Source organism: Salmo salar, chromosome ssa16, assembly GCF_905237065.1.
Source record: "Salmo salar chromosome ssa16, Ssal_v3.1, whole genome shotgun sequence".
NCBI lineage: Eukaryota > Metazoa > Chordata > Actinopteri > Salmoniformes > Salmonidae > Salmo > Salmo salar.
Window position 1 is genome coordinate 20,274,357 of NC_059457.1, and position 14,616 is coordinate 20,288,972.

Genomic DNA, 14,616 nt, shown 5'->3' on the forward strand with positions numbered 1-14,616 from the left:
AACATGCACACACTCACTCACACTCAAACACACACTTCAACTACAAAAAAACGAACAAAAACATGGATAATCAGAAATGATGCAAGACATGTTACTATTCTGTCTGCTAGTTTCCAAGCTGATCAATCAACCCAGACAAACAATCCAAATAACATGCTAATTACCTTCCATCCATCAGGATCTGGTGTACAAATGAGAATTGTCTGAGGGTGGTGCCAAAGAAGCTAAAATGAGCCTCTGAGAGGATGCGTACTAAGTCTTACTTGTAACATTTAAGAAAGTGACCTTAGCCTTCTTGATGTGGTGTTGACTCAAGCAAGTTGATTAAGACAACTTCACACCAAGCACAGACGTCAGTTCAATGTCTTGTTTTGATTTACATTTGGTTGTTGTCAACCAACAAAGAAAATACACCTTCTCATTGGATTTAGGTAAAAAGTTGGGTTAAAAAAATTACCTTACATTGATTACGTTTTGCAAATCCAATCAGTTTTCCATGCTGATTCAATATCATCACATATCATTTGGTTTTTTATATGACATGTAAACAACGTTGATTAAACCAGTTTTTGCCCAATTTGTTGGGATGGGAAGCACTTTCCATTCAATGTCGCAATCTGTTATTCATAAAAATGACTCCCTCACGGGGTCTGGAGGAAAAGGACACATATTGCAGAGGAAAACAAACATCTATTAAACCAATTCGTTATCTTTTTAATCAGCTGACCTGAGCTGTGTCCCAGGGAACTGCAGAGCTGGGGTTAGTCTAGAACTCTTGCAAGCTATTATTCATCTGTCAAACACAGCAGCACCATTACAGAGGGGACAACACAGACAATGAGGAGAAATGTATTGCTATCAAAGAGCTAAGGAGTGTTACCCATCAAGGGGCTAACTATAGACAACATTAACTTGCTTAGCAAACAAAAGTAGAATACTTGAACATGATACTATTTTTTTGTGTTGCAAGAGTTGTTACAGAATCATACTTCCACAATGAGTAACTAATTAGAGGACCTTTGGTGTTACTGTATGCTTTGCTAGGAAGATTTTTGGAACTAAGATATCCATTTCATTGTGATAGGATGCCACTACACTTCTAGAAAAACGGTTCCAAAAGAGTTATGCAGCTATCCCCATAAGAGAACCCTCTTTGGTTCCAGGTAGAACACTTCTTGGTTCCAGGTAGAACTCTTCTAGGTTCCATGTAGAACCCTCTGTGGAAAGGGTTATACATGGAACCCAAAAGAGTTCTACCTGGAACCAAAAGAGTTCTACCAGAAACCAAAAGGGATTCTTCAAAGGGGTCTCCTATGGGGACAGCCAAATAACCCAGATATTTCTTTGGTTCTAGATAGCACTTTTTTTTACGAGTGTACTTGGCAAAGACCATCCCAAAACCCAATCCTAGTTTCTAAGCCTTACCATTGAACATGCCATGGCAATGAAGGAATAACACTGTAACTCAAACTCCCCTCCTCATCAGATAGAGCAGAATTAGGCCCTGAGGATCAGGATGATCAAGCATCAGCCTGTAGCCCTGGTTGTCTCTTTCTCTCATTTTGCTCTCACCTGCCAACTCATTCGCAATCCCTCTGGTTTCTCCCCATCCTCAAGTTTGCTCGTTTTCGGCTGCTGGCTCACCCTGAAAAGAGAAGAGGAAAAAATTACTCAATATGAATACTTAAAAAAAAAAGTGTTTACAATGACAAGCTGCTTGGATGACACTCAGTTTCGTTGTTTCCTCACTTGGCAATGGCGGCTAGTGGAGGGCATTGATATCGAGGAGAGGGTGCCAAGGTCTTTGTTGAAGTGGGGAGAGTGTAGTACCGCCAAAGCAAGGGCTTAGCAAATGAAAATGTTCTACCAGATAGGCATGGAATCGCAGCGAATCGTATTAGTACACCCCACTCAAGCTATAGACCGACACAGAATACAGGTTAGGCCTATATCGAGAATGGCTGCAGACCATGTTGGCAGACTGAACCGGTTTTCATCAAAATCATGCTCCTGAACTTTGGGGTCAAGTAAGTATTTTTTAACCACCTGCTTTTGGGCTACGTGTGATAATGTGTAGTTGATACAGTACATAAATAATCTGTGAGCAGAATTATTGTTACCTAGCCACAAAATCATTGGTTTGAAAGCAACTTTCTTTCTGGATTCTATTCCACGTCATTTTTCCTTACATTTTCCCTCACTTGGGCCAGCCCCCTAGCAATTTGAGTTCTAGCCAATGAGCTTCAGACCCTCGCCATTTGAGTGACAGCTAGCAAGATGCACAAACAGCAGAACGAGAGAAAGAGCAATGATGTGGTGCACATATCTGCAAAACTGTGATGTGGTATGCAATTTTTGGAGAACACTTTTGGCTCGTGAGCGCTACTTTCAGTACAACTGGCAAAAAGGTATACAAAACTACCGGAGAATTTCTTTAACACTAGAAAAGCCAGGCCTCACCTCCCAAGTGGCGCATTGGTCTAAGGCACTGCATCGCAGTGTTGCAGCGTCACTACAGCCTGGGGTTCGATCGGGTGTTAAGAAGCGCAATTTGGCGGGTCATGTTTCGGAGAATGCATGACTCAACCTTCGCCTCTCCCGAGCCCGTTGGGGAGTTGCAGCGATGTGACAACATCGTAATCATGAAATTGGGGAGAAAATTTATTTGAAATAAATTTGAGCCAATAAGGAGTCATTTTGACTTAAACATTATAACAGTCTAATATATATATTCCACATTTTCTATAAGAATAATTATCATTTGGTTGGGTTTATGAAGGTCTTGGGTAACATCAGAATATGAGAAAAAAATTATAATCTAAGATAACAGTAGCATATCTGTTGTTGCATTCTCACGTGTGGAGCATGGAACAGTGGTTATTCTTGGCTGTACTTGACTTGGACAGGAGCTCACCGGAGCTGAGTAGCGTCACCTCAAATGTTCTACTGCTTTAGCTTCTTCACCTCTTATAGAATATAGTCTCAAAAGTATTGTGGAACTCCTGCACCTAAATATAAACAGTACCGAAACCCAAAAGAAGTACCGGCACCTTTTTCAACCCAAGTCAAGTACTCATTCTTGGAGAAAGTAATCTTCTGAAATAGAGCTCATCTCTTCAATTTTGAATTACTTGGAAATGGTAAGGGTTTTGGAACATCCCAATCTGATCTTTCTGATACTATACTGAACAAAAATGTAAATGCAACATGTAATGTGCTGGTCCCATGTTTCATGAGCTGAAATAAAATATCCCAGAAATTGTCCATATGCACAAAAATCTTACTTCTCTAAAATGTTGTGCACACATTTGTTTACATTCCTTTTAGTGAGCATTTCTCCTTTGCCAAAATACAGTAATCCATCCATCTGAAAGGTGTTCTATATCAAGAATCTGATTGAACAGCATGATCATTACACAGGTCAACTTGTGCTAGGGACAATAAAAGGCCACTCTAAAATGTGCAGTTTTGTCACACAACACAAGGCAACGGATTTCTCAAGTTTTGAGGGAGTGTGCAATTGGAATGCTGACTGTAGGAATGTCCACCAGAGCTGTTGCCAGATCATTTCAAATGAATTTCTCTACCACTTTGTTTTAGAGAATTTGGCAGTACGTTCAACCGGCCTCACAACTGCAGACCATGTGTAACCATGTCAGTTCAGGACCTCCACGTCCGGCTTCTTCACCTGCGGGATATTCTGAGACCAGCCACCTGGTCAGCTGATGAAACTGTGAAGTATTTCCGTCTGTAATAAAACCCTTTTGTGTGGAAAAATTCCATCTGATTGGCTGGGCCTGGCTCCCAAGTGGATGGGCCTGCCTGGCTCCCAAGTGGATGGGCCTATACCTCCCAGGCCCACCCATGGCTGTGCCCCTGCCCAGTCATGTGAAATCCATAGATTATGGCCTAATGAATTTATTTAAATTTACTGATTTCCTTATATGAACTGTAACTCAGTAAAATTATTGAAATTGTTGCATGTTGCTTTTATACAGTATGTTTGTTCTGTATATATACAGAAATCAAAATGTCTTACCTGCATGTGACTCTGTAGGAGGATTTGAAAAAGTAACTTTTTGGCCATCCGGGGAAAAAACGGCATATAACAGAAATTCTGTTTCTGATATCAAAATTCTTACAACATACGTGTGCTAAATAGACTTATTTAGGAAAAGTCAAGGACGGAGGGGGGCATGACTTTAAAAAAATGGCAAAGATATTTTAATTTTTTATTCATATTGAGTCAAAATTATTCACTCGGCTCATAGTGTTAAACAAGTGAACAATATAAGAATCTTATCCACCCACCTGATAAAAATAATTCATACACTATATATACAGAAGTATGTGGACACCCCTTCAAATTAGTGAATTCGGCTATTTCAGCCATGCCCATTGCTGACAGGTGTATAAAATCGAGGACACAGCCATGCAATCTCCATAGACAAACATTGGAAGTAGAATGGCCATACTGAAGAGCTCAGTGACTTTCAACGTGGCACAGTCATAGGATGCAACCTTTCATCAACGGCTCAGCCGCAAAGTGGTAGGCCACACAAGCTCACAGAACGGGACCGCCGAGTGCTGAAGCACGTAACAATCGTCTTTCCTCGGTTGCAACACTCACTACCGAGTTCCAAACTGCCTCTGGAAGCAGCGTCAGCACAATAACTGTTCATTGGGACCTTCATGAAATTAGTTTCCATGGCCAAGCTGCCACACACTAAGATCACCATGTGCAATGCCAAGTGTTGGCTGGAGTAGTGTAAAGCTTGCCGCCATTGGACTCTGGAGCAGTGGAAATGCGTTCTCTGGAGTGATGAATCACGCTTCACCATCTGGCAGGAGAACGCTACCTGCCCCAATGCATAGTGCCAACTGTAAAGTTAGGTGGAGAACGAGAAATGGTCTAGGAGTGTTTTTCGTGGTTCAGGCTAGGCCCGTTACTTCCAGCGAAGGGAAATCTCAACAGTACAGCATACAATGACATTCTAGACGATTCTATGCTTCCAACTTTGTGGCAACAGTTTGGGGAAGGCCCTTTCCTGTTTCAGCATGACAATGCCTCAGTGCACAAAGCGAGGTCCATAGAGAAATGATTTGAAGAGATATGTGTGGAAGAACTTGACTGGCCTGCACAGAGCCCTAACCTCAACCCCATCGAACACCTTTGGGATGAATTGGAATGCCTACATTCAGTCCTAATTGTCCAACATCAGTTCTCGACCTCACTAATGCTTTTGTGGCTGAATGGAAGCAGGTCCCTGCAGAAATGTCCCAACATCTAGTGGAAAGCCTTCCCAGAATAGTGGGGGCTGTTAGAGCAGCAAAGGGGGGACCAACTATATATTAATGCCCAAGATTTTGGAATGAGATATTCGAGGAGCAGGTGTCCACATACTTTTGCTCATGTAGTGTACCTCTCCAAACCACTTCCTTCTCCCATCATTGCTCTCTACATTCCTGGTTCTCCTGCCCCCTCCCTCCTCCTCCTCTCCCTCTTCTCTCTGCTGAGGCAGGTTTCGTGCTTTTGAGGAACAAAGCTTTACAAAACTGCTTAACTGGGGAAGAGACCGTACAGCTGGAGCAAAAAGCAGGCTTTCTACTCAGTGGGGGGTGGGCTACTCCACATATCCCAGAGACAGGGGACAGTCACAACCAACCACACACAGAGAGAGGAGAGGAAAGGATATGCGCGATTAATAAATTATAGAGGGGAAAAAACCCCAGATAAAGCCCTCTATCTATCCATCTCTCTATCCATTAGTGCTAAGGGGTGAGTGTAAATAAGGGAGTATTTGATCCTCTGGAACAGTAGTTCCCAAACTTTGTATAGTCCCATACCCTTCAAACATTCAGCCTCCAGCTGTGTACCCCTCTAGCACCAGGGTCAGTGCACTCTCAAATGTTGTTTTTTGCCATCATTGTAAGCCTGCCACACACACGCTATACAATACATTCATTAAACATAAGAATGAGTGAGTTTTTGTCACAACCCGACTTGTGGGAAGTGACAAAGAGCTCTTTTTGGACCAGGGCACCATAATAATCAATAATTTTGCTCTTTGTTTAGCCATCTTACATATAAAACCTTATTTGTTCATTGGAAATTGTGAATAACTCACCACAGGTTAATGAGAAGGGTGTGCTTGAAAGGATGCACATAACTCTGCAATGTTGGGTTGTATTGGAGAGAGTCTCAGTTTAAATAATTTTCCACACAGAGTCTGTGCCTGTATTTAGTATTCATGCTAGTGAGGGCAGAGAATCCACTTTCACATAGGTACGTGGTTGCATAGGGCATCAGTATCTTAACAGCGCAATTTGCCAAGTCAGGATCTCTGAGCGCAGCCCAATCCAGAAATCTGGCAGTGACTTCTGATTTAAATTCATTTTTCACAGAACCGCTTGTTGCAATTTCGATGAGGCTCTCTTGTTCAGATATCGGTAAGTGGACTGGAGGCAGGGCATGAAAGGGATAAGGAATCCAGTTGGTTGTGTCATCCGTTTCGGGAAAGTACCTTGTAATTGTGCACCCAACTCACTCAGGTGCTTCGCTATATCACATTTGACATTGTCCGTAAGCTTGAGTTCATTTGCACACAAAAAATCATACAATGATGGAAAGACCTGTGTGTTGTCCTTGTTAATGCAGACAGAGAAGAGCTCCAACTTCTTAATCATAGTCTCAATTTTGTCCAGCACATTAAAAATAGTTGCGGAGAGTCCCTGTAATCCTAGATTCAGATCATTCAGGTGAGAAAAAACATCACCCAGATAGGCCAGTCGTGTGAGAAACTCGGCATCATGCAAGCGGTCAGACAAGTGAAAATGATGGTTAGTAAAAAAAACTTTAAGCTCGTCTTTCAATTTTAAAAAACCTGTCAATACTTTGCCCCTTGATAACCAGCGCATTTCTGCATGTTGTAAAAGCGTTACATGGTCGCTGCCCATATCATTACATAGTGCAGAAAAAACATGAGAGTTCAGGATCCTTGCTTTAACAAAGTTAACCATTTTCACAGTAGTGTCCAAAATGCAGCAAGAGCCTCTGGGTGGGTGCTGCAGTGTACTCAAGTGGCGTCACTTGCGTTACCACTCCACTATGTCTCCCTGTCATGGCTTTTGCGCCATCAGTACAGATATCAACACATCTTGACCATCAAAGTCCATTTGATGTCACAAAGCTGTCCAGTACTTTAAAAATATCCTCTCCTGTTGTACTGGTTTCCAGTGGTTTGCAGAAGAGGATGTCTTCCTTAATTGACCCCCCATGAACGTAGCGGACATATACCAATTGGTAGCTCAACATATAAGACGCTTATAGCCCCTTCTTATTAATGGTATCTGTTGCTTTTATACATGTCTTACTACTCGAAAGCCGTCTTAATTATCGCTCAAGAAACTCCCGTGGCTTATTTTTCAAATTGGCATGTTTGGTTTCTAAATATCTGTGCAAGAGTGAAGGTTTCATTGAGTTGTGCGATAGTACTTTTGTACATATAACACACTGTGGCTGAGGAAAGGCACCTCTCCCAATATAAGTGAACCCCAAATCAATGTCGTACTCATCATATTTGCGCCTCTTCGATGGTCCAACGTCCCTGTCTGTTGTTCAGTGCTTTCCCGGGTAAGGGGGCAGTAGCTCTTCGGCTGCATCAGATTCACAGCTGTCAATGTCAATGCTAGCTGGGCAAACAACAAATGTAGAATTTCCGATGCAAGCATTGGATGTGCTCGTGGAAGCAGAACAACTTGTGTCATCGACAGGTGCAGGTGTAGTACTGCTGGTTTTAGCAGTACGACCAGTAGAGCTGGTATGTGTCTCTATGGATGTGGGCCTTACTTTTTTAACCATTCATCCATTTTCGAGCAAACGGAATGAGCAGCAGCTACGTTTGGCTACATACGGATGGTTAGTGTAATTCCCTGCGAGAGAGTGGCGGCAGGTAGCCTAGTGGTTAGAGCGTTGGGCCAATTACCGAAAGGTTGCTAGATCAAATCCCCAAGCTGACAAGGTAAAAATCTGTCGTTCTGCCCCTGAATAGGGCAGTTAACCTGTTTAGGATAGGGGGCAGTATTTTCACGGCCGTATAAAAAACGTACCCGATTTAATCTGGTTATTACTCCTGCCCAGAAACTAGAATATGCATATAATTTTTTGATATGGATAGAAAACACCCTAAAGTTTCTAAAACTGTTTGAATGGTGTCTGTGAGTATAACAGAAATCATATGGCAGGCCAAAACCTGAGAAGATTGCATACAGGAAGTGCCCTCTCTGACCATTTCTTGGCCTTCTATAGCCTCTTTATGGAAAATAGAGGATCTCTACTGTAACGTGACATTTTCTAAGGCTCCCATAGGCTCTCAGAAGGCGCCAGAACGGGGAATGATGACTCTGCAGTCCCTGGGCGAAAAACAGTAGCGCATTTGGATAGTGGTCGATCTGAGAACAATGAAACGGGTGCGCGCGTGCACGTGAAGAGTCCATTTTGTCTTTGAACGAAAACGACATCTCCCGGTCGGAATATTATCGCTATTTTACGAGAAAAATCGCATAAAAATTTATTTTAAACAGCGTTTGACATGCTTCGAAGTACGGTAATGGAATATTTTAAAAATTTTTGTCACGATACGCACCGGCGCGTCACCCTTCGGATAGTGTCTTGAACGCAAGAACAAAACACCACTATTTGGATATAACTATGGATTATTTGGAACCAAAACAACATTGGGTGTAAACTAGAAGTCCTGGGAGTGCATTCTGACGAAGAACAGCAAAGGTAATCCAATTTTTCTTATAGTAAATCTGAGTTTGGTGAGTGCCAAACTTGGTGGGTGTCAAAATAGCTAGCCATGATGGCCGGGCTATCTACTCAGAATATTGCAAAATGTGCTTTCACCGAAAAGCTATTTTAAAATCGGACACCGCGATTGCATGAAGGAGTTCTGTATCTATAATTCTTAAAATAATTGTTATGTTTTTTGTGAACGTTTATCTGTTATACTCACAGACACCATTCAAACAGTTTTAGAAACTTTGGAGTGTTTTCTATCCAAAGCCAATAATTATATGCATATTCTAGTTACTGGGCAGGAGTAGTAACCAGATTAAATCGGGTACGTTTTTTATCCAGCCGTGTCAATACTGCCCCCTAGCCCTAACAGGATAACATAATGTCCTAGGAGTGTCATCTGATGAGATCATCAAAGGTTAGTGCTGCATTTAGCTGTGGTTTTGGTTTTTGTGACATTATATGTTAGCTTGGAAAATGGGTGTGTGATTATTTCTGGCTGGGTACTCTCCTGACATAATCTAATGTTTTGCTTACGTTGTAAAGCCTTTTTGAAATCGGACAATGTGGTTAGATAAAGGGGAGTCTTGTCTTTAAAATGGTGTAAAATAGTCATATGTTTGAAAAATTGAAGTTTTGGGATTTTTGAGGCGTTTGTAATTCGCGCCACGCCCTATCATTGGATATTGGAGCAGTGTTCCGCTAGCGGAACATCTAGATGTAAGAGGTTAACCCACTGTTCCTAGGCCGTCATTGAAAATAAGAATTTGTTCCTAACTGACTTGCCTAGTTAAGTAAAGGTAAAATATATAGTTTTAAAGGGTAATGTTAATGTGATTGCATGTTAATTATTTGACTAGGCTACCTGTATTTGACATTTTCTTGACATTTCGCTGAACACTAGATGGTTTAATCTTATTTCTGGTAGTGAAACGAGGTTACGCTGGTGAGAAAAAAATCTCACCCAAATGTATAGCCCCGTTTGAAAATATAAATGGACTGTTTGGAAGAAAAAAAAAATACACTGCTCAAAAAAATAAAGGGAACACTTAAACAACACAATGTAACTCCAAGTCAATCACACTTCTGTGAAATCAAACTGTCCACTTAGGAAGCAACACTGATTGACAATAAATGTCACATGCTGTTGTGTAAATGGAATAGACAACAGGTGGAAATTATAGGCAATTAGCAAGACACCCCCAATAAAGGAGTGGTTCTGCAGGTGGGGACCACAGACAACTTCTCAGTTCCTATGCTTCCTGGCTGATGTTTTGGTCACTTTTGAATGCTGGCAGTGCTTTCACTCTAGTGGTAGCATGAGACGGAGTCTACAACCCACACAAGTGGCTCAGGTAGTGCAGCCCATCCAGGATGGCACATCAATGCGAGCTGTGGCAAGAAGGTTTGCTGTGTCTGTCAGCGTACTGTCCAGAGCATGGAGGCGCTACCAGGAGACAGGCCAGTACATCAGGAGACGTGGAGGAGGCCGTAGGAGGGCAACAACCCAGCAGCAGGACCGCTACCTCCGCCTTTGTGCAAGGAGGAGCAGGAGAAGCACTGCCAGAGCCCTGCAAAATTACCTCCAGCAGGCCACAAATGTGCATGTGTCTGCTCAAACGGTCAGAAACAGACTCCATGAGGGTGGTATGAGGTCCCGACGTCCACAGGTGGGGGTTGTGCTTACAGCCCAACACAGTGCAGGATGTTTGGCATTTGCCAGAGAACACCAAGATTGGCAAATTCGCCACTGGCGCCCTGTGCTCTTCACAGATGAAAGCAGGTTCACACTGAGCACGTGACAGACGTGACAGAGTCTGGAGACGCCGTGGAGAACGTTCTGCTGCCTGCAACATCCTCCAGCATGACCGGTTTGGCGGTGGGTCAGTCATGGTGTGGGGTGGCATTTCTTTGGGGGGCCGCACAGCCCTCCATGTGCTCACCAGAGGTAGCCTGACTGCCATTAGGTACCGAGATGAGATCCTCAGACCCCCTGTGAGACCATATGCTGGTGCGGTTGGCCCTGGGTTCCTCCTAATGCAAGACAATACTAGACCTCATGTGGCTGGAGTGTGTCAGCAGTTCCTGCAAGAGGAAGGCATTGATGCTATGGACTGGCCCGCCCGTTCCCCAGACCTGAATCCAATTGAGCACATCTGGGACATCATGTCTCACTCCATCCACCAACGCCACGTTGCACCACAGACTGTCCAGGAGTTGGCGGATGCTTTAGTCCAGGTCTGGGAGGAGATCCCTCAGGAGACCATCCGCCACCTCATCAGGAGCATGCCCAGGCGTTGTAGGGAGGTCATACAGGCACGTGGAGGCCACACACACTACTGAGCCTCATTTTGACTTGTTTTAAGGACATTACATCAAAGTTGGATCAGCATGTAGTGTGGTTTTCCACTTTAATTTTGAGTGTGACTCCAAATCCAGACCTCCATGGGTTGATAAATTGGATTTCCATTGATTATTTTTGTGTGATTTTATTGTCAGCACATTCAACTATGTAAAGAAAAAAGTATTTAAAAAGATTATTTCTTTCATTCAGATCTAGGATGTGTTGTTTAAGTGTTCCCTTTATTTTTTTGAGCAGTATATATATATATATATATATATATATATATATATATAATACAGTTGAAGTCAGAAGTTTACATACACCTTAGCCAAATACATTTAAAACTCAGTTTTTTTCTGACAATTCCTGACATTTAATCCTAGTAAAAATGTCCTGTCTTAGGTCAGTTAGGATCACCACTTTATTTTAAAAATGTGAAATGTCAGAATAATAGTAGAGACAATGATTTATTTCAGCTTTTATTTCTTTCATCACATTCCCAGTTAGTCAGAAGTTTACATACACTTAATTAGTATTTGGTAGCATTGCCTTTAAATTGATTAACTTGGGTTAGGGTTAGGGTTAGGGTTAGGGCTACCCAAACATTTCGGGTAGCCTTCCACAAATGTCCCACAATAAGTTTGGTGAATTTTGAACTACTCCTCCTGACAGAGCTGGTGTAACTGAGTCAGGTTTGTAGGCCTCCTTGCTCGCTGACGCTTTTTCAGTTCTGCCCACAAATTGTCTATAGGTTTCAGGTCAGGGCTTTGTGGTGGCCATTCCAATACCTTGACTTTGTCGTCCTTAAGCCATTTTGCCACAACTTTGGAAGTATGCTTGGGGTCATTGACCATTTGGAAGACCCATTTGCAACCAAGCTGTAACTTCCTGATTGATGTCTTGAGATGTTGCTTCATTATATCCACATCAATTTCCATTCCTCATGATGCAATCTAGTTTTTGTAAGTGCACCAGTTCCTCATGCAGCAAAGCACCCCCACAACATGATGCTGCCACCCCCGTGCTTCACGGTTGGGATGGTGTTCTACGGCTTGCAAGCCTCCCCCTATGTCCTCCAAACATAACGATGGTTATTATGGCCAAACAGTTCTATTTTTGTTTCATCAGACCAGAGGACATTTCTCCACAAAGTACAAACTTTATCCCCATGTGCAGTTGCAAACCGTACTCTTTTTCCTTGCTGAGCATCCTTTCAGGTTATGTTGATATAGGACTTATTTTACTGTGGATATAGATACTTTGTACCTATATCCTCCAGCATCTTCACAAGGTCCTTTGCTGTTGTTCTGGGATTTATTCGCACTTTTCGCACCAAAGTACGTTCATCTCTAGGAGACAGAACACGTTTCCTTCTTGAGCGGTACGACGGTCCCATTGTGTTTATACTTGCGTACTATTGTTTTTACAGATGAACGTGGAACCTTCAGGCATTTGGAAATTGCTCCCAAGGATGAACCAGACTTGTGGAGGTCTACAATTATTTTTCTGAGGTCTTGACTGATTTCCTTTGATGTTCCCATGATGTCAAGCAAAGAGGCACTGATTTTGAAGGTAGGCCTTGAAATACATTCACAGGTACACCTCCAATTGACTCAATTGATGTCAATTAGCCTATCAGAAGCTTCTAAAGCTATGACATCATTTTCTGGATTTTCCAAGCTGTGTTAAAGGCACAGTCAACTTACTGTATGTAAACTTCTGACCCACTGGAATTGTGATACAGTGAATTATAAGTGAAATAATCTGTATGTAAACAATTGTTGAAAAAAATTACTTGTGTCATGCACAACGTAAATGTCCTAACCCTCTTGCCAAAACTATAGTTTGTTAACAAGAAAAGTGTGGAGTGGTTGAAAAATGAGTTTTAATGATTCCAACCTAAGTGTATGTAAACTTCCGACTTCAACTGTATATTTTTATAAATACCCCCGACAGCATTGTGCATACCCCAGTTTGGGAATACCTGCTCATAAAACATAAAAGCTGAACCCCTGTCTGACCCCTGTCTTTGTTTTCAGATGGGTGGGGGGGTCCATAGACCCGGGCTGTATCTCAATAGTCTACAGTGCCTTCCTCTCCTAGTCTTCTCACTATCATCTGCACCATTCTGTTCTGAAAACACAGAACAGATGATAGCAATATGGTTAACCTTACCAGGCAGATGAGCAGATGAAGGCAAGGAGACCTGGAGAGGAAGCTACTGTAGACTATTGAGATGGAGCCATGGTCAGGATTTTCTCTCACTATCTCCTCCATGCTGCACAGCCCAGTGAGTTCTGTTTCACATTATATGCAGGCCCTGCCAGCTAATGGCTGTAAGACCTTGGGTAAACACATCCCAGAGCACAGTGCCTCGTGTGTATATGTGTGCGAGTGTATGTTTGTGTGTGTCTTTGTCTGTATGCGTGTGTATATTTGTGTGTGTCTTTGTCTGTATGCGTGTGTGTATATGAGTGCGTGTTTGAGAGAGAGAGAGAGAGAGAGAGAGAGAGAGAGAGAGAGAATATGTGTGTTACTGTGTACAACAAAGAACTCAATACACTCCCTGAGGGCCCAATAATTGTCTCTCCCCCTCTGGAGCTAGCTGACGCTGCAAAGCTAATACTTAACTGAGAGTGACTAATTATACTCACAAAGAAGATGATGGATATGGACATTGCCACGCTAATCATCATCATCGCCATCATCAACAATTATATTTCTATAGCACACACACACCTCCTACTTTGACAAAACACTGCATCACTTTAGGTATTTGGTATTTTATTAGGATCCCCATTAGCTTTGCGAAAGCCTCAGCTACATTTCCTGGGGTCCACACAGAACATGAAACATGACATACTACAGAACAAGAACAGCTCAGGGACAGAACTACATACATTAAAAAATAGTAGCCTACATATCAATATATACAGACAAATTATCTAAGTCAAATAGGGGAGAGGCGTTGTGCCGTGAGGTGTTGCTTTATCATTTTTTAAAACAAGGTTTGCTGTTCATTTGAGCAATTTGGGATGGAAGGGAGTTCCATGAAATAATGGCTTTACGTATATAATACTTTATGCTTTCTTGAATTTGTTCTGGATTTGGGGACTATGAAAAGACCTCTGGTGGCATGTCTGGTGGGGTAAGTGTGTGTGTCCGAGCTGTGCATAAGTTGACAATTCAAACAATTTGGAATTTTCAACACATTAATGCTTCTTATAAAAAGCAGAAGTGATGCAGTCAGTCTCTCCTCAACTCTTAGCCTAGAGAGACTGTCATGCACAGTATTTATATTAGCCCTAATGATTACAATGAAGAGCAAGACGTGCCGCTCTGTTCTGGGCCAGCTGCAGCTTAACTACATATTTTTTAGCAGTACTTGACCACATGGCTGGGCAATAATCAAAATAAGAACAAACTAGAGCCTGTAGGTCTTGAGGTGTCAAAAAAGCACAACATCTCTTTA

General features: G+C 42.3%; 1 protein-coding gene across 1 annotated transcript in view; it reads right to left on the bottom strand.

Moving 5' to 3' along the window:
* LOC106573348 (leucine-rich repeat-containing protein 4C) overlaps positions 1 to 14,616 on the bottom strand; it is a 180,749-nt gene that overhangs the window by 58,331 nt on the left and 107,802 nt on the right. Inside the window, exon 2 of the mRNA XM_014148319.2 lies at positions 1,573 to 1,645. The gene's annotated coding sequence lies outside the window, so the exon portion shown is untranslated. The remainder of the gene's footprint in view (positions 1 to 1,572; positions 1,646 to 14,616) is intronic.